Below are 23,823 nucleotides of genomic sequence, written 5' to 3' on the forward strand. Positions count from 1 at the left end.
AAAGCACCAGCCATAAAAGAAACAAAATGATAAATTGGATTTTATCAAAATTGAAATGTCTGCTTCTAAAAATATGTTTTAAAAAAAGGCAAGTCAAGCTATACACATAAACACACCACCAAATACCCAAAATATATTTTTTAAACTACTATAAATTAATAAAGGCAACCCAATTTTTTAAATGGGGAAAAGACTACCCCAAAGAGGAAATAAAAAAGTATACTAAAAAGTATTCAGCATCTTTAGTCATAAAAAAATTGCAAATTAAACCTAGTAGATACACTATTTCACACTCACTAGATTAGCTAAACTTAAAAGACTAACAACTTCAAATGTTGGTGAGACTATGGAGTCACTGGAATTCCCATTGCTATTGGGATATAAAATGGTACAACTATGTTGGAAAACTGCCTGAGAGTTTCTAAATACAGTTAAACATATATGTACTATATAATTGAGCATCTCTGCTTTTGGGTATTTACTCAGGAAAAATGAAAATATATAGTGACACAAAGAATTGTGTAAAATGTTTATATCAATTTTATTCAGAGTAGCCAAAAACTGGAAACAAAAATAAGGGACACACTACTGATAAAAGCAACAGGACAAATTTCAAAAACATATGCATATGAAAGAAACCAGACACAAACAGTTCATATTATATAACTTTATCTACATAAATTGTATCCAATTCAAACTAACATACAATGATAGAAATTAGAACAGCAGTCACATAGGAGGTGGTTGTACAGGAAACTTTCTGCAGAGATTGAAATGTTCTAGATTCGGATTAAGATATTTTCATACGTATGCACACATTTATGAAAACTCACTGAATTATCCATTTAAAATCTATGCATGGGGCATCTGGGTGGCTCAGTCGTTAAGCGTCTGCCTTCAGCTCGGGTCATGATCCCACTGGGATCGAGCCCCACATTGGGATCCCTGCTCAGCAGGAAGCCGGCTTCTCCCTCTCCCTCTCCCACTCCCCCTGCTTGTGTTCCCTCTCTCGCTCTCTCTCTCTGTCAAAAAATAAATAAAATCTTTAAAATCTATGCTTGTCACTGTAGGCAAATTTTACCTTAACAAAGTGTTTTAAAATAGAAAATATCCTAGCTGATTAGTCAAAAGTCATTGGTGAAATGACATTATATGGTGCCAGTTATGGATGTATGTGTTCTTATAGATAGAATATTGTTGAGGAATTCTGTGATATTTGAAAGCCTAGGGCATATTATTTGGTCATTGTTCACAGCACAATCTTGACAGATACTTGAAAATAAAATGTCTCTATACCTATTTTAATATGGATACCGGTACATGGGCACTATGAAAAGACAATCCACCTTTGCCCAAATTAAATTACTGGATCATTTGGGATTAGAGGCTTAGGTCTGAAATCCAAGGTGCTGGATTGGCATAAAGCATGAAGAAGAGAGTGTGGAAATTATTAAATATGTGGCCCATACACTTTGTATTTTCTGGTTATTAAGTCTGAATTTTCTAGTAAATACAAAGTATATTTCAATTTTCTGAGTTTTACATGTCCACAAATAGCATCACTGTTTTTATTTATTTATTTATTTATTTATTTTTTATTTTTTTAAAGATTTTTATTTATTTATTTGAGAGAGAGAGAAGGAGAGAGAGCACATGAGAGGGGGGAGGGCCAGAGGGAGAAGCAGACTCCCTGCCGAGCAGGGAGCCCGATGCGGGACTCGATCCAGGGACTCCAGGATCATGACCTGAGCCAAAGGCAGTTGCTTAACCAACTGAGCTACCCAGGCGCCCTAGCATCCCTGTTTTTAGCATTTCCATTAATCAAATGGCAATATATACTTACATTTGTTTCATGTGTAGAAATATTGAAGAAAAGGGAAATTAAATTCATAATTACTTGATATCAATGTGATTAGTTTAAAGAACATTTCTAGCAGTCATCTAGTTTTCTTGATTGTTCAAAATCAGATAACTAATAAAATTTATTTTTAATAAATAGACCATTTTTAAAATAAGTATCACAATCTGCTCTCATAAAAGATCAAGCAATGGAAGAGGAAAAGTTAAAACCAACCTCTCAATATCTAGTCTGAAGTATTTCTTCCAGTAAAGGATAGCTCTTTACAAAAACAGGGGACAAAATAAAAGTGAGTTGACTATAAAAACACAGGTTAGTACTTGCAAAAGTTCTCTGAAAGAATGAATAATACAATATACCTGAATTTTCCTTATCTCTAAGCAATTACAAGAGTATATTCAATTTATTTTTGGAATATGCCACTCTCTCCTACAAAAGCTTTTCTTACTTGCTGACTTAGAATTTTTTCATCTTTTTAAAATATAGTTAATTCCAAGGAAATTTAGAATATACCCACTCTTTTCAGATTCATCTCTTCACCTCATACAGAAGTTCCCAATCTTGTTATGGTCACAGACACTTGTTAATTGGGTGAACACTGCTATGGAGTCTCTCTTCAGAAAAACACATATGCTTATACACCTAAACTTTTGCAAGTAATATCCAGGGATCAATGAACTCATGATTAAGAAACCCTGCTCTAAAAGAATCATATTTGAAACTCAATAGTGATTCTTTTAATGACCAATTTAATTCTATTATTCAAATATTGGATGGAGAAGTGGTGCATAAGTAGGAGCATGAGAGACTGCTTTTTAGGTTTACATGTAAAATATTCATTTGATACAGGGGATATTTGAGAACCTATTAAGAAAATGCATAATAGAACATTTTTTCCATGATTTCATTTTAGTTTAAAGACATTTAATCACAACTTCTATATTTAAAAATAAATGGAAATTTAGAAGATGGCAGAGTAGGAGGAGGACCCTATGTTTATCTCATCCCTTGAACACTGCTAGATAAATATCAAATCATTTAAACACCCAAGAAATAGATGTGAGAACTGACAGAACAAACTGCACAACTAGAGGGAGAGAAGAGGACACATCATGGAAGGGATGAAATGCAGAGATATGATCTGGGGGAGAAGAGGATTGCTGGTGCTATGGAGGGGAGGGTGTCCTGATCACAGAGAGGCAAGGGAGAATGAGAGAGAAGGAGAAGATCGCACAGGGGATTGCACAAGGAAAACACTTCCCCAAAGCCATTGATTGGGAGAATGAGAAGGGCTGATTATCTTGAGTTTTTACAAGCAGCAGAGCTCAAAGACTGGAGTTTTAGAAGTCCACACTAAGGCTGGTGTGAGCTTGGGAGGCACTGCAGTGTTCCTGTGGAAAAGGATCCCCTTCTGAGGATCCCCTGAGATGCACTGGGAGAGACATTTCCCCCTTCTTGGAGTGCATCTGGGAGAGGTGGCACTGCCCCTCAGGGGACAAAAGAGCTGGTGGGTACCATTGTGCCCCCCTGCCCCTTAAACATAGGGGCAGAGACACCTGCCAAGGGTGGCCAATCTGGACTCAGGCTTTTTGCTGCACTTTACTCTAAACTCCAACTTTCTGCGCATTGGTGCAACTGCCCTTCTGGAACACCAGCCCCAGTGTGGCAGGGCCCTCCTTGAGGACCAGGGTGGGTCCATGCCATACCAGGTCCCTAAAGTTTGGAGTTTTGAAAATTAGACAGCATGCCTGAGACAAAACACACTTGTACTGCACTACCAGGTGGGAAGATGGTCCAGACACAGGGTGAAGGCAGGGATCTGAGGGACACCTGGGACAAATGAGGGGAGATTTTTCACTCTTCTCTGAGAGCTTCCTGGATAGTGGTGGGTGAAGACTCCCCTCTCCGGGGATGAGGGAGAGGGCAGGTGCCATTTTTCTGTCCCACCCATCAGCAGAGACTGACTTCAGTGAGTAGCACAGTGACAACAGTGGACACCTGAGCCACTTACACCAAGCCCCTTCCTCTGCAGGTGCTTCTTGACTAGGGCAAGTGTGTTTGAGAACCAGAGCAGGGGGCCATCCCCAGAAGACCAGCACAAACCCCTGGTATGCACCAAATCTACTGACCATAGTGTGCTGCAAATCTTCAGCTCTAGTGGAAATAGAATCAGGCCTCTTTTAACAAGCAGACAAGAGCACACCTAGTTAAAACTTGCCACACTCCAGACAAGGTCCAAACAGTCCCCACTGTAGGCAAGGAGAAACTCTGCAGAGGACTGACCTGAGGGAAAGAGCAGCCAAAACACAGTAGCAGAGTGCACACAGCATACACCAGAAACACTTCCTGAAGCACCAGGCCCTGAAGAGTATATGACCTCTTCTTAATAAAGCCACTACTCTCAGGAGCAGGAAACATAGCAGGCTTTCCTAACACGTAGAAGACAGAGACCTAGAAAAATGACAAGATGGAGGAATTCATCCCAAAAGAAAGAACAAGGAAAGGTCATGGCCAGGGATCTAATCAAAACAGATATAAGTAATACGCTTGATCCAGAATTTAAAACAACAATCATAAGGATACTAGCTGGACTTGAGGAAAGCATAGAAGACACCAGGGAGCACCTTATCACTAGGATAGAAGACCTAAAAACTAGTTAGGCCAAAAGAAAAAATACTATAACCAAGATGTGAAACCAACTAGATGTAATGACCACAAGGATGGAATAAGCAGAAGAACAAATAAGTGATAGAGAAGATAAAATTATAGAAATTAATGAAGCTGAACAAAAGGGAGACAGAAAAATATTGGATCATAAATGTAGACTTAGGGAACTCAGTGACTACATAAAGCATAACGACATTTGTATCATAGGAGTCCCAGAAGAAGAAGAGAGAGGGAAAGGGGCAAAAGGTTTATTTGAGGAAATTATAGCTGAAAACTTCCTTAATCTGAGGAAGGAAACAGATGTCCAAATCTAGGAGGCACAGAGAACTCCCATCAAATTCAACAAAACAGGCCAACACCAATGCATATCATAGTAAAATCTGAAAAATACAGAGATAAGGAAAAAATCCTAAAAGCACCAAAGGAAAAGAAATCCCTAACTTACAAGCAAATACAAATAAGGTTAACAGCAGAAGTCTCAGAAGAGAGTGGCATGATATATTCAATGTGCTGAATGGGAAAGATCTGCAACCAAGAATACTCTATCCAACAAAGCTGTCATTTAGAATAGAAGGAGACAAAATTTCCCAGACAAACAAAAATTAAAGGAATTTGTGACCACTAAACCAGCCCTGCAAGGAATATTAAAGGGGACTCTTTGAGTGGGAAAAAAGAGCAAAAGCAACAAAGACTAGAAAGGAACAGAGATAATCTCCAGAAACAATGACTTAACAGGCACTAAATTCATATCTATCAATAATCACTCTGAATGTAAATGGATGAAATGCTCCATTCAAAAGACATAAAGTATCAAAATGGATTTAAAAAAACAACAAAAACACCCTTCTATATGCTGCCTACAAGAGACTCATTTTAGACCTAAAGACACCTGCAAATTGAAAGTGAGGGGATGGAGAACCATTTATCATGCTAATGGACATCAGAAGAAAGCCGGAATAGCCATATTTATATAAGACAAATTAGATTTTGAACCAAAGACTGTAACAAGAGATGAAGGGCATTATATCACAACAAAGGGTTCTATCCAACAAGTGGATCTAATAATTGTAAATATTCCTGCCCCCAACTTGGGAGCACCCAAATATATAAAACAATTAAAAACAAACATATAGAAACTCATTGATAATAATACAATAATAGTAGGGGATTTTAACATTTACAGCAATGGACAGATCATCTAAGCAGAAGATCAACAAGGAGACAATGGCTTTGAATGACACTGGACCAGATAGACTGCACAGATATATTCAGAACATTCATCCTAATGCAGCTGAATACACATTCTTTATAAGTGCGCATAGGACATTCACCAGAATAGATCACATACTAGGTTACAAATCATGCCTCAACAAGTACAAAAAGACTGAGATTATACCACACATATGTTCTAACCACATTATGAAACTTGAAATCAACCACAAGAAAGAATTTGGAAAGACCAGAAATACATGGAAGTTAAAGAACATCCTACTAAAGAATGAATGGGTTAACCAGAAAATTAAAGAAGAAATTTAAAAAATACATGGAAGCAAATGAAAATGAAAACATGACAATCCAAAACCTTTGGGACACAGCAAAGGTGGTCCCAAGAGGGAAGTATTTTGTAATATAGGCCTGCCTCAAGAGGTAAGAAAAATCTCAAATATACAACCTAACCTTACATCTAAAGGAGCTAGAAGAAGAATAGCAAATAAAGCCTAATGCCAAGAGAAGAAGGGAAATAATGAGATTAGAGCAGGAATAAATGATATAGAAACAAACAAAAAACAGTAGAACAGATCAATGAAACTAGGAGCAGGTTCTTCAAAAGAATTAATAAAATTGATAACCCCCTAGCTAGACTTATCAAAAAGAAAAGATAAAGGACCCAAATAAATGAAATCACAAATGAGAGAGGAGAGATCACAACCAACACCACAAAAATACAATTACAAGAGAATATTATGAAAAATTATATGCCAACAAATTGAGCAATCTGGAGGAAATGGATAAATTCCTAGAAACATATAAACTACCAAAACTGAAACAGGAAGAAATAGAAAATTTGAACAGACTCTTAACCAGCAAGGAAATTGAATCAGTAACCAAAAATCTCCCAACAAACAAAAGTCCAAGGCCAGATGGCTTCCCAGGGGAATCCTACCAAACATTTAAAGGAAAGTTAATACCTATTCTTCTCAAACTGTTCCAAAAAATAGAAATGGAAGGAAAACTTCCAAACTCATTCTATGAGGCCAGCATTACCTTGATTCCAAAACCAAAGACCCCAGTAAAAAGGAGAAATATGGGCCAATATTCCTAATGAATATGGATGCAAAAATTCTTAACAAAATACTAGCAAATCAAATCCAATAGTACATTAAAAGAATCATTCACCACAATCAAGTGGGATTTATTCCTGGGCTGCAAAACTGACTCAATATTCTCAAATTAGTCAACATGATATATTGCACTGATAAAAGAAAGGATAAGAACCATATGATCCTTTCAATACAGGCAGGAAAAGTATTTGACAAAATACAGCATCCATTCTTGATAAAAACCCTCAACAAAGTAGGGATAGAGGGAACATACCTCAACATCATAAAGGCCATGTATAAAAGACCCACAGTCAATATAATCTTCAGTGGGGAAAACTGAGAGCTTTTCCTCTACAGTCAGAAACAAGACAGGGATGTCCACTCTCACCATTGTTATTTAACATAGTGCTGGAAGTCCTAGCCTGAGCAATCAGAAAACAAAAAGAAATAAAAGGCATCCAAATTGTCAAGGAAGAATTTAAACTTTCACTATTCCCAGATGACATGATATTCTCTGTAGAAAACCTGAAAGACTCCACCAAAAAATTGCTAGAAGAGGTACATGAATTCAGTAAAGTTGCAGGATACAAAATCAACAAACAGAAATCTGTTGCATTTCTGTACACCAATAATGAAACAGCAGAAAAAGATATCAAGGAATTGATCCCATTTATAATTGCACCAAACACTGTAAGATACCTAGGAATAAACCAACCAAAGTAGTAAAATATCTGTACTCTGAAAACTATAGAACACTTATGAAAGAAATTGAAGAGGACACAAAGAAATGGGAAAAAGTCCATGCTCATGTACTGAAAGAACAAATATTGTTAAAATGTCTATACTACCCAACACAATCTACATACACATTTAATGTAATCCCTATCAAAATACCAACAACATTTTTCACAGACCTAGAGCAAACAATCCTACAATTTGTATGGAACCACAGAAGACCTGGAATAGCCAAAGCAATATTGAAAAAGAAAAGCAAACCTGGAGGCATCACAATTGCAGACCTTAAGCTCTATTACAAAGCTGTCATCATCAAGACAGTATGGCACTGGCACAGAAACAGACCCATAGATCAAAGGAACAGAATAGAGAAACCAGAAATGGACCCTCAACTCTATGGTCAACTAATCTTCGACAAAGCAGGAAAGAATGTCCAATGGAAAAAAGACAGTCTCTTCAACAAATGGTGTTGGGAAAATTGGACAGCCACATGCAAAAGAATGAAACTGGACCATTTCCTTAAACCATACACAAAAAATAGACTCAAAATGGTTGAAAGACCTAAATGTGAGATAGGAATCCATCAAAATCTTAAAGGAGAACACAGGCACACAGGCAGGAACTTCTTTGACCTTGGCCACAGGAACTTCTTGCTAGACACGTTTCCAAAGGCAAGGGAAACAAAGGCAAAATGAACTATTGGGACTTCATCAAGATAAAAAGCTTTTGCTCAGCAAAGGAAACAGTTGACAAAACCAAAAGACAACGGACAGAATGGGAGAAGATACTTTCAAATGATATATTAGATAAAGGGCTAGTATCCAAAATCTATAAAAAAAAACTTATCAAATTCAGCACCCAAAGAATAATCCAATCAATAAATGGGCAGAAGACATGAACAGACATTTCTGCAAAGAAGACATCCAAATGGCCAAGAGACACATGAAAAAGTGCTCAATATCACTCAGCATCAGGGAAATACAAACCGAAACCACAATGAGATACCACCTCACACCTGTCAGAAGGCTAAAATTAACAGTATAGGAAACAACAAATATTGGGGAGTATGCGGAGAAAGGGGAACCCTCTTACATTGTTGGTGGGAATGCAAACTGGTGAAGTCACTCTGGAAAACAGCATGAAGTTTCCTCAAAAAGTTAAAAATAGAACTACCCTATGATCTGGCAATTGCACTATTAGGTATTTACCCAAGGAACACAAAAATACTGATTCAAAGGGATACATATACTCCAGTGCTTATTGCGGCATTATCAACAATAGCCAAATTATGGAAAGAGCCCAAATGTCCATCAACTGATGAATGAATAAAGAAGAACTGATATATATATATAATGGAATATTACTCAGCCATCACAAAGAATGAAATTTTACCATTTGCAATGACATGGATAAAGCTAGAGTGTATTATGCTAAGTGAAATAAGTCAGTCAGAAAAAGACGAATACCATATGATTTCACTCATATGTGGAATTTAAGAAACAACACAGATGAACATAGGGGAAGGGGGAAAAAAAGAGAGGGAGGCACACCGTAAGAGACTTTTAACTATAGAGAAGAAACTGAGGGTCGCTGGAAGGAAGGTGGGTAGGGAGATGGGCTAAATGAGTGATGGGTATTAAGGAGGGCACTTGATGTGATGAGCACTGGGTACTGTATGTAACTGATGAATCACTAAGTTCTATTCCTCAAACTAATATTATACTATTTTTTAACTAGCATTTAAATAAAACCTTGAAACATTAAAAAATATATGAATAAATAAAAATAGATGGTCCATCAATATGAAAAACAGGTTATTCAGTGTAGTGACAATACTTGGTATACAGATAGATTTGCAAATCCTCAGGAATAACTCCACCACCACAATCCAGAGGCTTGATGCTAACTAATTGGGAAAAATAGAAATAGATAAAAAGTTCCTAAGAGAAAGTATCTTAATTTAAATACAGAAAGAAGGATATCCTCTGACAGAGAGAGACTATTAAGAAAAAAGAAGTTTGTTGTAATAAAACCCCTACAATTACTGCACTGTTCTTTTAAATAGCTTTAGTTTGTTTCAATATGTTATTTGCATTTTGTTTCAGAAAGATTTAAGAGCAAATTGTTTCCATTTTCATTTACAACCTGTGGTGACACAAAGTGAACTGGGTTCTATAAATTACCATGAAAAGTAGTGAGCCAACAATTTGGCAGAACAAAACCCTGAGGATATGACAAGCAAAAGAGGAATGTGGTGTTTGCAACTGCAGGTTAAAATTGAGGAAGAAAAACATTTGAATTGCAAATACCATATTAAAAGTGGATACTACTCGCTTTATGCAATAGTTTTGCAGGCCTGAGGTAAGAAATAAAAAATTGGTAGCTCTATTTAGTACCACTGAATACTTGGACTACTTTTGTTTCCTCAAGTCCACTAGAGTATCTAGTTCTCTACTAGATGTATCCATTAAGGTCATTTACCCTTGATTGCTTCCAGCTAGTAAATATTTTTAGGGAGTTTTAAAGCATGATCAGATAGCTTAATAAAGCCACTTAGTGTAGGACCATGACTAGTTTTGCTGTGTCTACAGACATTTTGTCACAGAATCAAAGTTAACTTTTTTTTTTTAATTCTCTTTGCCACAGAAGAACCCAGACATGCTCTATTTGCAAACTGACTGCATGAAACGAAAAGCACAGTAATTCTGAAGCTGTTGGTTTGGGTAAAATGAAAATGCAATTAAAAAGAAAAAGGTTACTAAAAGAACATGCTGGGAATTGAAAATAAAAATCTGAAATGATGTCCCCAGCCTGCCCATAAGGTCTTTCTCACACTGTAGAAAACTATCTCAAATGCTCTACTTGTCCCAGAGTCCATGTTCTTGACCTGCTGTTGCCTATTCTTGTGTTTTCTGTTTTTAATAATTTCTGCAAATAATCCAAATGATTTATATTCAGAATATTTGCTGTATTGCCCTGTTGCTATTATTTGTTCATTAGTATATTTGGGGAAAAAATGATTTATAGAGCTCTATCACATCCTTCTTTTAATTCTAACCTCCTTTCCCAACACCACACTGTTTTCACCAAGCACATTACCAATATCTTCAGGAAAATTCCAGCCCATATTTTAAGCTAAATTGATTCTTGAGAATACAAATACTTGAAAAGAAGGAAAATCTGTTTTACTTTGTTTCTCCATACAACAATAGTATACAAAGCTCAGATTCTTTTTAAATTCTTTTTAAATACGTTTCATAGGGATAACTGATGTAGAACAGAAGGGGACACTCTCACTTTGCACATAAAGAAGCTGTGGCCCATATGATTTACTGAGGGTGACCCATTTAGTGGCGGAGCCAGTGCCAGATAGTTCCCAGGTCCATAAACCAAAAGCCCTGGTGATGTTAAATATGTGTGCTGGAGTCAAAATCCCCCCAGTTGATAAGGAGTAACTTCATTCTTCCATTTTCTATTTCCATGATGACTGCCCTGTTTTAGGTTTTAATCTCTATTTTGTATGACTTCAAATTCTCATTTTTCTAAGTTAATTATCTAATACTCCAATACTACACTAATCTTCCTAAGAATCTTTTATCTATTTTGACAAAGCCAGACCTCCTGTTCTCTAGGTCTCTTCAGAAAATGATTGCAACCAAAATTCACATCCAATCTGAAGTCTGATATCCGAGAATATTTTTCCCTAGGATAATTGGGATGAGATAAAGTCAGCTTCAATGATTGAGCAGAGGAAGACAGAAGAGGACAGGTTCCACACCGAAGAAAGAAAATTTGATTTCTGACACAGTTAGTCATGACAATCCAACTTTCAGAATTAAGAGAGACCTGGACATTAGCTATTCCAACATTTCCCACAGAGTGCACCTTGGAACTCAGAGGCACAAGATAGTAGTGTTAATGATTTTGTGCCCAGGTAGGCTTAGGAAACCACACAGTTATACCAAGTTAAATGGATTTCTTTCCTGTAAAATTCTCAGAACTTTTTATGCTAACAGGCCTAGTGACATACCAAGACAGGGAAATTATAGGTAATATTCCCAAATTTATTTGAACAAGAAACTCTTTTACAAAGGATCCCACAGAATTATGGTTTTGAGGGATATCATTGGGGAATATGCTGATTTAGACCAATTTGATAAATTGTATCTTACTTAGTGCCAGAGTCAGAGCAAGAACCAAATCTCTTTATTTTCAACCTAGTGTTTATTGACAGGAACATTTCTGTCTGTCTTAGCCTTTTTTGGTTGCAAGCAACTTCTTTAAGCTACATCAAATAAGAAAAAAAATGGTGAGGGGGCAGAGACAAGCAGGGAGCCTCATCCCAGGTGACATGATTACAGGACTCAAGAAGGGCTGCTCTTAGAAGAAGGATGGAGATTGCCATCTCTAGCACAAAACTCAAATTGAAAGGTTTAATTCTCGGGGCACCTGGTTGGCTCAGTTGGTTAAGCGTCTGCCTTTGGCTCAGGTCACAATCCCAGGGTCCTTGTATCGAGCCCCACATTGGGCTCCCAGCTCAGCGGACAGCTTGCTTCTCCTTCTCCCTCTGCTGCTCCCCGTGCTTGTGTGTTCGCTTGCTCTCTCTCTCTCTGTCAAATAAATAAATAAAATCTTTAAAAAAAAAAAAAGAAAGGTTTAATTCTCTGTTGAATAATGATAAGCACTGAAGAATTCATTGCATGTATAAAGAAAAAGCATTAAAACTATTTAAATTAAACTTTAAACAAAAATCACATGCAGAAACTCTCGTGACATAAATTAAGGGAACCTTTTAAAAATATTTAAAATTTTGTAGCTAAATTCCCACTATCCAAAAATGCAATATTTTTTTAAAAATGGAATATCTTAAGCAATAATAATAGTAACTTCAATTGATTGAAAAAATAATCAAAGAAGTATGCTTAATATGTGTGTGTATGTGAGAAGATGAGGAAAAGCTTCCCTTTCGAGAAGTTTTCCAACTAATAAGTTAAAAAGGAATGATGGAATTATAATGTCACCCTAATGAAATAATGGATCTAGGCAATGATCAAGTCCTCTAAATCATAAAAAGAAAGACACACAATATTCTTTGGCCTCCTGATGGATCCTCCTATGAAGTATTCTTGTTCTAAAATTGAACATGAATTTCATCAATCCTCTATTTCCAAATACCTTTTAAGGTAAATACAGGAGACAAAGGAACATGTTAGATAATGCCAGTGTGGTGCAATCAGCAAAATTAATAATGCAGGAAAGTCTACAGGGCCAATGCCCTGGTTTCTTCAACAAATATTTCATGGACAAAAAAGAGGGACAGGGAAATTACAGATTTAAAGACATAGTAACTAATTTCAAATGTATGTCCTTTATTTGGATGCTGACTTAATATTATTTTTAATTGTGATAATGTTATTTTTTTAAGCGGTTACCTTTTCGAGATCCATATAGGCACCATTTTCAGGCACATAATTTAAAATAATCCAGTGGTGGGGGTGTTTAAAAACGAAAATGATAATTGTTGATGCTGGGTGATGGCTACACAAAGTGCTCATTATACCATTCTCTCTACTTTTGCATATTTTTCAAATTATTCTTAATAAAAAGCTTTTATAATATTTGTTGCTACATCACAGTACAGTTTTTTTATAATTGAGGTTTTTTTGGTTGTTCGAGGATCAATACAGACATTTCAATTTGTACACAATTCTTTTTTTTTTTTTTTAAGATTTTATTTATTTGCGAGAGAGACAATGAGAGACAGAGAGCATGAGAGGGAGGAGGGTCAGAGGGAGAAGCAGACTCCCTGTTGAGCAGGGAGCCTGATGCGGGACTCGATCCTGGGACTCCAGGATCATGACCTGAGCCGAAGGCAGTCCCTCAACCAACTGAGCCACCCAGGTGCCCCTGTACACAATTCTTAATGTATGTACCGAAAATCTAAAAAATCACATAGCTGTGATTCTTTTCTAAAAGCTTTTCCATGACCTTCCAGCCTAAAATTTGGAGGCAAATTTTCCTTAACAGTATATCAAGTACCAATATCTTCAACTGTTGATGCACTGTTACATTTTTAGTCCCATTAATTCACAATTTAATATAGTATACACACAAATTTTCAGTCTTGCACAGCACATTAACTAAGTTACTAGTAAAACTAGTAACTGGACTACCATGACTAAGACATTTCAGAGCACACAAAATTCTGACAGGGAGAGCCAAGATAAAGGCGTGGTTTTCTTTAGGAAACAATTCTACCAAAAACAACACGGGAATAGAAATAATTTAAAATGTCCAAGACATAGTAAATGCACGACTGACTCCAAATTGCCATTTAGTATGCTTAGTATTATAGGACATAAAAACTACCTCATCTATAGGATGTTGAGATGACACCCAAGACAATCAGAGCCTCTCATATTCAATATCCCACTATTTTCTGGGTGTACCAAAAATGAAATAAACAGCAAATGATTTCCCCTCTTAAAAAAAAAAAAAAAGCATTTACATTTAAAAAGTGGGATGAGGAGGAATTCCCGCCTTAAAAATGTTTCTAGAGCTACTAAAAAACTTGCATTTACAAAATAGTTAATAGAAATGTTCCTCTGGATTGTACAAGAAGGGGACAGGGAACACTGGTAAGACATGGTATATGATATTAATTAGACTTGGCTTCTTTCTCTTCTGCTTTATCAGAGACTGGACTGTCCTCATTTTTAGTTTCTCCATTTTCTGCAGGTAAGTCTTTGTTTCTTGGGTAGCCGCTTTATCCTGTTTTCCCATTGCTCCTCTTTTCCCCTTTATTTGCACTTGTCTGAAGATTGATCCTTTCCGCCACCTTTTTTGGCTTCGTTTCCACTTTTGCAGGAGCCAATGTGGCTGACAACGTTGCTGATCTCCTCTTGGAGACCTCCTTTGCCATCCCCTTGGCGGAACTGACCCTCCTCCTGGGCATCACGGCCGCGGGGCGGGCGCATGCCGGTGCCTGCCGGCCGCCGTGATACACGGTCCACAGAGAACATTTGCGAAGCTGGGCCGCCCAGAGCTGATGCTCTTTCTGCTCCCACGGCCGCCCCCTCAGCTGCTGCGACCACCCGCCCACAGTACAGTTTTTTATACCACATCAGGCTTTCAGCCAAAAGAAGATAACCAATGCCTAATTATAAGATGATCAAAGTTTTCCATATAAATATATATATATATACATATATTTATAAAATTAGTCATTTACTCTTCAAATATTCTTTCCCTACCTACAGGAATTTTCAATCTGTTTTCCACTGAAAATATCATATACTAATGATAACTGCCATTTATTGAATACCATTTATTCAGAAATTAGTATAAAAGAAAATACACAAAATTGATTTATCCCAGTTTATCTAACAGTTTCCATTTTATGTTTGATGTCATTTTGAATCTTTGTGACAAAATTTAAAAGCATACATCACAAAAGTTAGAAGGGAAATACTACTCTTTAACTCTTTTCCAGGTTAACCCCATTTCATACTAACCTTTCTGCTGCCTTCACTGTGCATGTGTGTACAAAATCTGTAGCTTGATATCATGGATTCACTCTGTATTTCACCAGCTATTTCATAAATGTATTTATTCCCCAATCTATTATATTGTAAATAATCCAAGGATAAGGTCTTTATAAATTACTTGGAAAATCCCTAGGTCTAAATAAATCCTATTGGGTAGTTGAAAGAGAAAAATTATTGTATATGTTTAAAATACACATTTTTCTTCCAACATGAACACTATTTTTTTTTTCATTAAATGTAAAATGTTGGTCTTGTTGAGAAGATATGTGAAACCCAAGCTCTGCCACTTACATTGGTTGTTAGACAAATCATTTAATAACATGGAAGAAGCCTAAACACTTAGGAAGTATAATATAAATCATAAAATAGATAAATGACATTCCCTATAGGGAAGGCTTTAGACCAGAGGCCAGAAAGCTTTCCCTATAAGGGGCCAGCTAGTAAATATTTTAGGCTTTGCAGACCATACATAACAATCTCTGTTGCAACCATTGAACTCTACCGATATAGCCCAGGAGCAACCACAGACAATGTAAACAAATGACACTGGCTGTGTTCCAACAAAACTCTAGTTATGATACTGAAATTTGGGGTTTATATTATTTTCATGTATTGTGAAATATTATTCTACTTTAAAAAAAATACTATTCTACTTTTGATGTTTTCTCAACCACTTAAAAATGTAAAAACCATTCTTAGATTGCAAGCCCTACAGAGACAGTGGGCCAGATTTGACAGGCTATTGTTTGCCAACCCCTGCTTTATACAGACCCTTTCCAGAGTCTGATCAATAACTAGAATTGATTTTCTTGTTAATTTTATTCTATTTCTTAAAGCACTACAAAAACAGGCATCTTTATTTATACATTTACTACTTAGTTGAAGCATGATACATAATTGCAACATCAGAAACAAATGATTTTAATATGAAGATTCTTCAGTGTATTTTTGTTTGAAATTTTTGTTTCGCGTATTTTAAACATTCAGGTAAAAAGAATCCTGGCAACTTTAAAAGTCTCTGGAAGGATCCAAGTTATAAAACAGCTGGAAGAATTAAAGGCTATTAAAAAGGTAATCTTATGTGACCTTGAACAATTACTATTTATACCAATGTGGGTGACAACAGCCAGGGGAGAGTGAGTTTAACTTAGGGACTCTAAATGCAAAGGAGGGCTTAGTTAGAGACTATGAAAGAGAGAAGTTATCAGTCTACTGGGTAAGTGGAGTAAGGGTGGTGGACATATGTTTGTATTGAGTTCTGAGGTAGAGGATGAAGAAAGAGAGGTCAGCAACATTTTGTGCAATAACTACAACAGTGCAGAGAAAAATCAGAGTGCAACATATGTAGTTCTCCCTGATAAGTAGTATATTGGGGAGAAGGGGTGGTTTGAGAAGATGACCTTGGAGATAATGAGTGCTCAAAATGCAATTTAATGCCTTCTCTGTGAAAACTTGCATGCAAATAATTTGAAGACCTAGTAAATACATCTCTTCCAAATGCCTGAATCCTTAAGTACCTGAGTCAAGAATGAAGATGTATATAAACACTAGATGATTTCAATTCTAAGATTCAAAGTGACAATATTTTATTAATCAATGCCTAAATACTAAAGTATCTATTATTTAAAAATTGCCTATCAGGTGCATAGCAGCATCTCAGATGACACAACCAGTGTACAAAATTCTCATATTTCTAATGAAGGTTGAAGAAATAAGCAACCATCCTAGGATCCACACAAAAGAAAAGAGGTCAGGCAGAAATGTGAACCCAGCTTTGGCTCCAAAATGTAAGCTCTTTCCATTGTTTAGCAAATAGTGGAAGACTTACTTTGGGATCCCAGAGCTGTCCTTCTATTCTCCTTAATGGACAAAATGGTAATGCACTCTAAACAAGCCAGCAACTCGGCAGCAACACACAGACTAAAGGAGTGGTAGGCTCACTAATTGTGCCCTAGTTAATTGTAGACACCATTCTCAACCCCCAGAATTTGTAGCAAATAATCAAGGAAGATCACACAGATGACAGTTAAAAATCCACTTAAAAATTGGGCTTTTGACCATGATATATGTCACCACTTTCGATCTCTAAACCATTTCCTTAAAGCGCTAATTAAAACAGTAGAGGGGTAGATAATCCAAATCTACATTTGAGATCTATGTTTTTTATTTATAGTTAGAGATTTAATTGCAAAGATTAATTTTCCTTAGTAAAAAATGTTCAGATTCTAAATCACAAAGGAAAAACTTGAACTGGAGCCTTGACTTCCAAAGACATGACAAAGAAAACTTTTTCCACAGGAAAGCTACAAACAATTCTCCAAGCACCTTTCAAACTCTTCATTTAATTAACAGGGATGATTTCTTCCCCATAAAGACATAGAAACACTGCCATTTCCTCTGTCTGGGTTTCTCTATACAACTAGATACCCTGTGGCTTCAGCTCAGGACTATGAAAGTAGGCCAGTGTTAATAACCTCCAAGGCCTGCCGGGTTGATTAGCAGGAGAAATGCAGTTACAAGAACATCTCTGAAGGGCCAAGCCATGTGAGAGGAACCATCCATGTTCAGAAAATGCAGAATCAGAAAGTCTGAACATTTCCTGTTGTAAGGGGCTCTAATATCACAGACAAATTTTTCTGTCACAAAATGTGAAAAACAGCCGTGGAAGCTTCACTGAATGTGAAGAAAATTGGATGTTTGTTCATCTACACTATTTCTTTCTCAATATTTATATCTCCCTTTCTTTAATTAATCCCATTCCTGCGTCTTCTTACTAGTTCTCTTGCAAGAGTATTGTAATTTCTTTTTTTAAGAATTTCCCATTCCTGGCTTCCACAGATCCTGAATTTTACTGCCTCTTTGTGAGACCACTTGTTTGTGCATTTTTAATTTTTCTGAATCTTCTGTCCTGACTTCCTTGACTACAATCATGGGAATTGGGGACTAAACAGACATAGTAAAAATATGCCCCTTGGGATACAAAATTACCAGACAGAACCTATCACCTCCTCCCCCAATGCCACCTTCCCAGCAAAGTGTTTTCTGTCTCCATAATCTTCCTGAAACTATCCCAAGTACTTTGAGGCCAGAACAAAGTATGGCACAGGAGGATTAGAACACATCACAACAAAAGCATTTAGGCAGGCTAATTTTTCTGGGAGTATTTTGACAGCTAGTTAACAGGATCTGGAACTCCCGGCACTCTTACACAGAGCCTGACCAGGTAGTCGGGCCACATCACAGCGGACTGAACATGGGCTTTTTCCCTCTGTTAGTCCTTTTCTCTGGCCAAATCCACTGCACTATGCTTTATTCAAAAGTTATCACTCTGAGTGTATGGGCTAAGTCAAATCATTCTTATTTCCTCAATATTAAGTTCTTTGGTTATTTGAGAACACACACACACATACACACACACAGACCAAAAGAATGTCAGAAAGAACTGTTAATGAAATGGTGTTTGTTGGATCATGTGGGCTTTGTCTAACTTGAACATGAATGGAACACTAATTCAGCAAGTTTTTAAAAAATCTAGTTTTAAATGAATCATTGAACACTACATCAAAAACTAATGACGTATTTATTATATGTTGGCTAATTGAACATAATAAAAAAATAAAATTTAAAAAAATCTAGTTTTATATTTAATATCTTCTGGAACTCTAATGAAATTCTGGGAAGTATGGAAGCCTTAAACATGAGACTTTAAAAGAACAGAAATATTCTACTTTTTGATAAAACATCAAGTATCCAAAACTGAATAACCTATATCTAACATATGATAAGCGTAGGGAAGGGCAACTCTAAAATACTTTCAGAGAAAGTTTCATGCTGGTTCATCCTGTCTCTCCTTTTTTGGTGTAATTGCTTTTAAACATATGGGGAGACCCATTTCATCACCACCACCTTCTTGTACTGAGTATAAGATTTGGGGCAGTGGAAACATGAACATGCATTAAAATCTGTGCTCCCATTGGATTCTTTTTTTTTTTTCCTCAGTTATTATTATCATCATCATTATTAGCATTATTCATAGAAATTTTTTTGTAAAACATAGTTGCTTTATGCTCTATATTGAATTGGAACCCTACTTTTATCCTTTTAGTACATTTTAAAAGTTTTTTTTTAATTTGAGTATAGTTGACACACAATGTTACATTAGTTTCCAGTGTACAACATAGTGGTTCCACAAGTTTATACATTATGCTATGCTCACCACAAGTGTACCATCTGTCACCATACAACACTATTAAAATATCATTGACTGTATTCCTCCTGCCATGCCTTTTATTCCTGTGACACTCATTCCAAGCCTGTATTTCCCACCCCCCTTCACCCATTTTCCCCATTGGATTCTAATACACTTTAAATCTCTTTGGTACAGGGGCGCCTGGGTGGCTCAGTTGGTTGAGTGACTGCCTTCGGCTCAGGTCATGATCCCGGAGTCCCTGGATTGAGTCCCGCATCAGGCTCCCTGCTCGGCAGGGAGTATGCTTCTCCCTCTGACCCTCCCCCCTCTCATGTGCTCTCTCTCATTCTCTCTCACACAAATAAATAAATATAATCTTAAAAAAAAAATCTCTTTGGTACAGTTTTATGTGGTTGAACTTTTTTGTTGTTATTCTGATGTTGTCAAAACTAAATTTTTTATTGACCAATTTGTGTGGTAGGTTTAGATGTTAAGTCATGTAAAATCCTCAGTTATTCAAAAGAGGTAAATATAGCTCTTTAGAGGTAGACTCCAGTTTCAGTTTTGGTGCTGGACTTCCAAAATTCATATCAAAACTGGAATAGGCCACATAATATAAACTGAATGACATAACCATATCAACTTTGATTGGACAAACTACAGCACTGTTGAGATTTCCATATCCTTGACCTCCACACACAATTTCTAACATATACTTTGGTTTTAATCGTAAGGCTGTCCATGATTTTAAAATATCCTTTTTCTTTTTAAAAGTCCGTTAAAATTCCAGGTACATTATATCTTATATTACTTTTAGAATTCCCATTAAGTTGCAAAAGTCATGCAAATTGAACATTAATTCATTCTATAAAACGATAAAGATCTTTTCTCTTCTTAAAAAAGTCCTTTCCATAGTGAAAACAATTGTATACTTCTGTTTCTATTTTTGTTGCCTCTGTCAAGGTTTTACTATGAATTTTTAAAGAGTAATTTAAATCACAAATATGGCCCATGTATTCAGACATAAAGTGATAAACAAAGCAAAACAATACAAAAACAATGAGCCATTGTGACACTTTGATTTGATCAATATGGGTTAATACATGATCAAAAACTACTACTGAATAGGCTATTTTCCAAGAAATTGCAAAAATTGTGAGCCTTTTTCATTTTCAGAGATTTCATAAGAAGAAACTGATTTTTCCAAGAATCATCATTTCCTTTCACCTAAATATATCTTCTACACACAAAAAGGGAAAAAAGCAGGTTAACCCACTGTTGCCCATCAGGTTTTGCTGCAAAAGTGAAAAGGATTTTAACTGAAAAATGTCATGTTCCTGTGTTCTAAAGAATTAGTTTTTTTCTACCATGAAAGCAAATGGGGGAGAAGGACCTAATTCTATATCCTCTTACACAATATTGCGTATCCCATCTCACTCAGAATAAAACCCAAAATCTTTTCCATGGCCTACAAGGTCTTATGTGATCTGCCTTCATCCCACCTCAGTATCCAACCTTGTTTCTAACCACTCCCCCTTGCTCCCTCTTCTCCTGCCAAACATTCTCTATGTTATTCCTTCTATACCAAAGCACATTCCTACCTCAGGGCCTTTGCACTTACCCTATGCCTGAAATGCTCTTCCCCCAGACAACCACTTGATTCAGTCCATTTGTTCATGGACCTCTCTGTTCAACATTACTTCAGAGAAGTCAGTCATCCTCCCTAAAATCTCCCATCTTTTTACCTCATCACTCTCTATTCTCTACCGTTGCACACAGTAAGTGGTCAAATATTTGAAATGTCTGAATGAGTACTGCAATAAAACACTGGTGGCACAGATTAAGGAACTCTTTCCAAACATCTTTATGGCAAACCTTAGTCTGAGTCTGGAAGGACAAGTAGAAACCCAGTAGGTACAAAATAGCATGCACTTGTGCAAAATGGCCAATGGGTCAGGCAACTAAGGTACAGAATATAAGGGGATGAGCAGTTGGTGTTGATGGTCTCGTCACAAAGGAACTTAGTCATTGGGGAGCAACTGGGAGTTTTTAAACCCTGGAGAAAAGCTGATATGGAACAAGATCAGGTCTTTTGGAAAGACCTCAGAGATGAAGTATGGAGGGCAGATTTGGGGCACATAAGAATAGAGTATGGACAACAATTTAGTAGGCTAGCCTAATAGTCTAGTGAGACATGATGGGAGTGTGAATTCAGACAGTATAATGTAGGATGCTAATAAGAGGAAGGCTTTTACTCGTTAAAAAAAATCAGCAGTGATTACTATTCTATATAAATAACACTTGTAGTCAAATAGCATTTTAGAATAATTTTCTTTAATTTGTTGAGCAGGTGCAATGTGGAGGAAAAAAGAGAAATAAATACAGAAAAAATATCTAGGGACGCCTGGGTGGCTCAGTCGGTTGGGCGGCTGCTTTCGGCTCAGGTCATGATCCCAGTGCCCTGGGATCAAGTCCCGCATTGGGCTCCTTGCTCAGCAGGGAGCCTGTTTCTCCCTCTGCCTGCAGCTCCCCCTGCTTGTACTCTCACTCACTCTCTCTTGCCCACGCTCTCTCTCTCTAACAAATAAATTAAAAAAATCTTTAAAGAAAAGAAAAAAAATACCTAGTTCATTGGAAAATTTACTACATCCCTAAGAGACAGCAGATGAATTGTGATGGTCTTACCAGGTGTTGCTGCACCTTGAAATTGCAACCACTGAAATACACACCACAATGTTTCTAGAGCTTTTGGATTCCCATGAGACAAATGCATTTGAAAAGGCTTGCGGGTTATACACGGAAAATAATTGTAAGCAGCATATAGGGAATCTGATGAGTAGGAAAGGCTGTTCACAGCAAGATTAATACACAGTATTAAACTTAAATCAATAAAATTCTCTCTGGACTCAAGCACTATCTGGTTTTCACTCGGGTAGTAAAACTGAATGATGAAACAAACCATTCCATCACTTTGCCAGATGGTGATACAGAATTATAGCCCAAAGATGGAATTTTTTAAATATTAGAAACTTTTCTCATGCTCAAAATAGCTTCAGATCAAATAGGATTGTACCCAAATACACTATTTTGTATAGAGAAAAGCAAAAGGATTTTTGTTGCCTTATCTTCTATTATATCAAAACTATTCTGTTAATGGATTTAAATTATAGTCAGAACACACTGACCACATTTGTAGGTATCACTGTATTGCTTCCCGACTTCAAACCCACTTTGTTTTCCCTGTGCAGACTAGATTTCTATTTTGCAAGTTGGCTCACTATTAGATACAGCCATTCCAGAGTCCTGGAGGGACACTGCCAACCTCCAAGTGGAAGAAGGACCTTACAGCGGCCCCAGCAGCTCGTGGTTTTCCTGGCAGTTCAGGAGTAGGTGCCTGTCAGCAAAGACCACCATAAGAATGGCGGCTCTCAGCTTTCAAAGCAAGTTCCTTCATCACCACAGTGGTGAACAGCACAGTCCAGTGGCAACCACACCCTCTCCTTAAAGCTCTGAATCTCAGACCTGTAGGACCTTCCCCGCAGTTCCTCCCTTGTTGATTTTCCCCTCAGCTCTCAGGATAGTAGCCACTCTCTAGAGATGTTACCTCTATAGATTTTGGTGTTCTATTTTATCTCTATTAATAGTTACCCATCTTGTAAATCATAAAAAAATTCTTTATATCAAATTTCCCCTGCTCAAATGACTGGTGTGGTTTCTGGTTCCTGACTAGACCCTGTCTAAAGTACTATATGTTTGGCAATATGCCACATGGGCATTTATCATCCCCCTCAATATTACCGGAAGCTGGGAAGGTAAAACACAAATTCAGGCAAAAGATACCTGAAAAATTTGAATATGAATTCTCATTAATCCAGTAATCCACTTACAGGAAATTATCCTAAAAAAATAATTGCATAAGTTTATGTCCAAAAAGTAGTACATAAGAATGTTTTCATCAAAGTTGAAAAGAACAGAAACTTCTAGAGGGGAGAGGGGTGGGGGGATGGTTTAGCCTGGTGATGGGTATTAAAGAGGGCACATACTGAATGGAGCACCGGGTGTTATACGCAAGCAATGAATCATAGAACACTACACCAAAAAAAAAAAAAAAAAAAGAAAGAAAAGAACAGAAACAGAGTAAAACTAGTTAAAATTAAAAAGATTTATTGAAGGATACCTAAATGTCACAAAAGCCAAGCACTATAAATGAGTATAGCTGGATAGGATTCATGCAAATTAGAGTTACTAACTGGAGAGTTACCAGAACCAGGGCAATGAGTTTCTCCATTTGTTTCATAAAAGACACATGATCCACCCCTACAACCTGTGTTCCATACCCCCTTATTCTGCCCTCCTTTTCCTTATTTCCATGTGACTCTAATATGCTATATTGTTCACTTAAATTGTCAATTGCTTATTGTCTCTCATCTCTAGAATGTACATTCCGTGAAAACAGAGATCATTGTTTCATTCACTGATGTATCCCAAGCAACTATAACAGTGAGT

General features: G+C 36.8%; 1 pseudogene; it reads right to left on the minus strand.

The window, feature by feature from the left end:
- Positions 1-14,239: 14,239 nt before the first annotated feature.
- LOC118002448 lies at positions 14,240-14,607 on the minus strand (annotated as a pseudogene).
- Positions 14,608-23,823: the final 9,216 nt, after the last annotated feature.

This window comes from Mirounga leonina, unplaced genomic scaffold (genome assembly GCF_011800145.1).
Source record: "Mirounga leonina isolate KUSES-001 unplaced genomic scaffold, KU_Mleo_1.0 Mir_82, whole genome shotgun sequence".
NCBI classification, from domain to species: Eukaryota; Metazoa; Chordata; class Mammalia; order Carnivora; family Phocidae; genus Mirounga; species Mirounga leonina.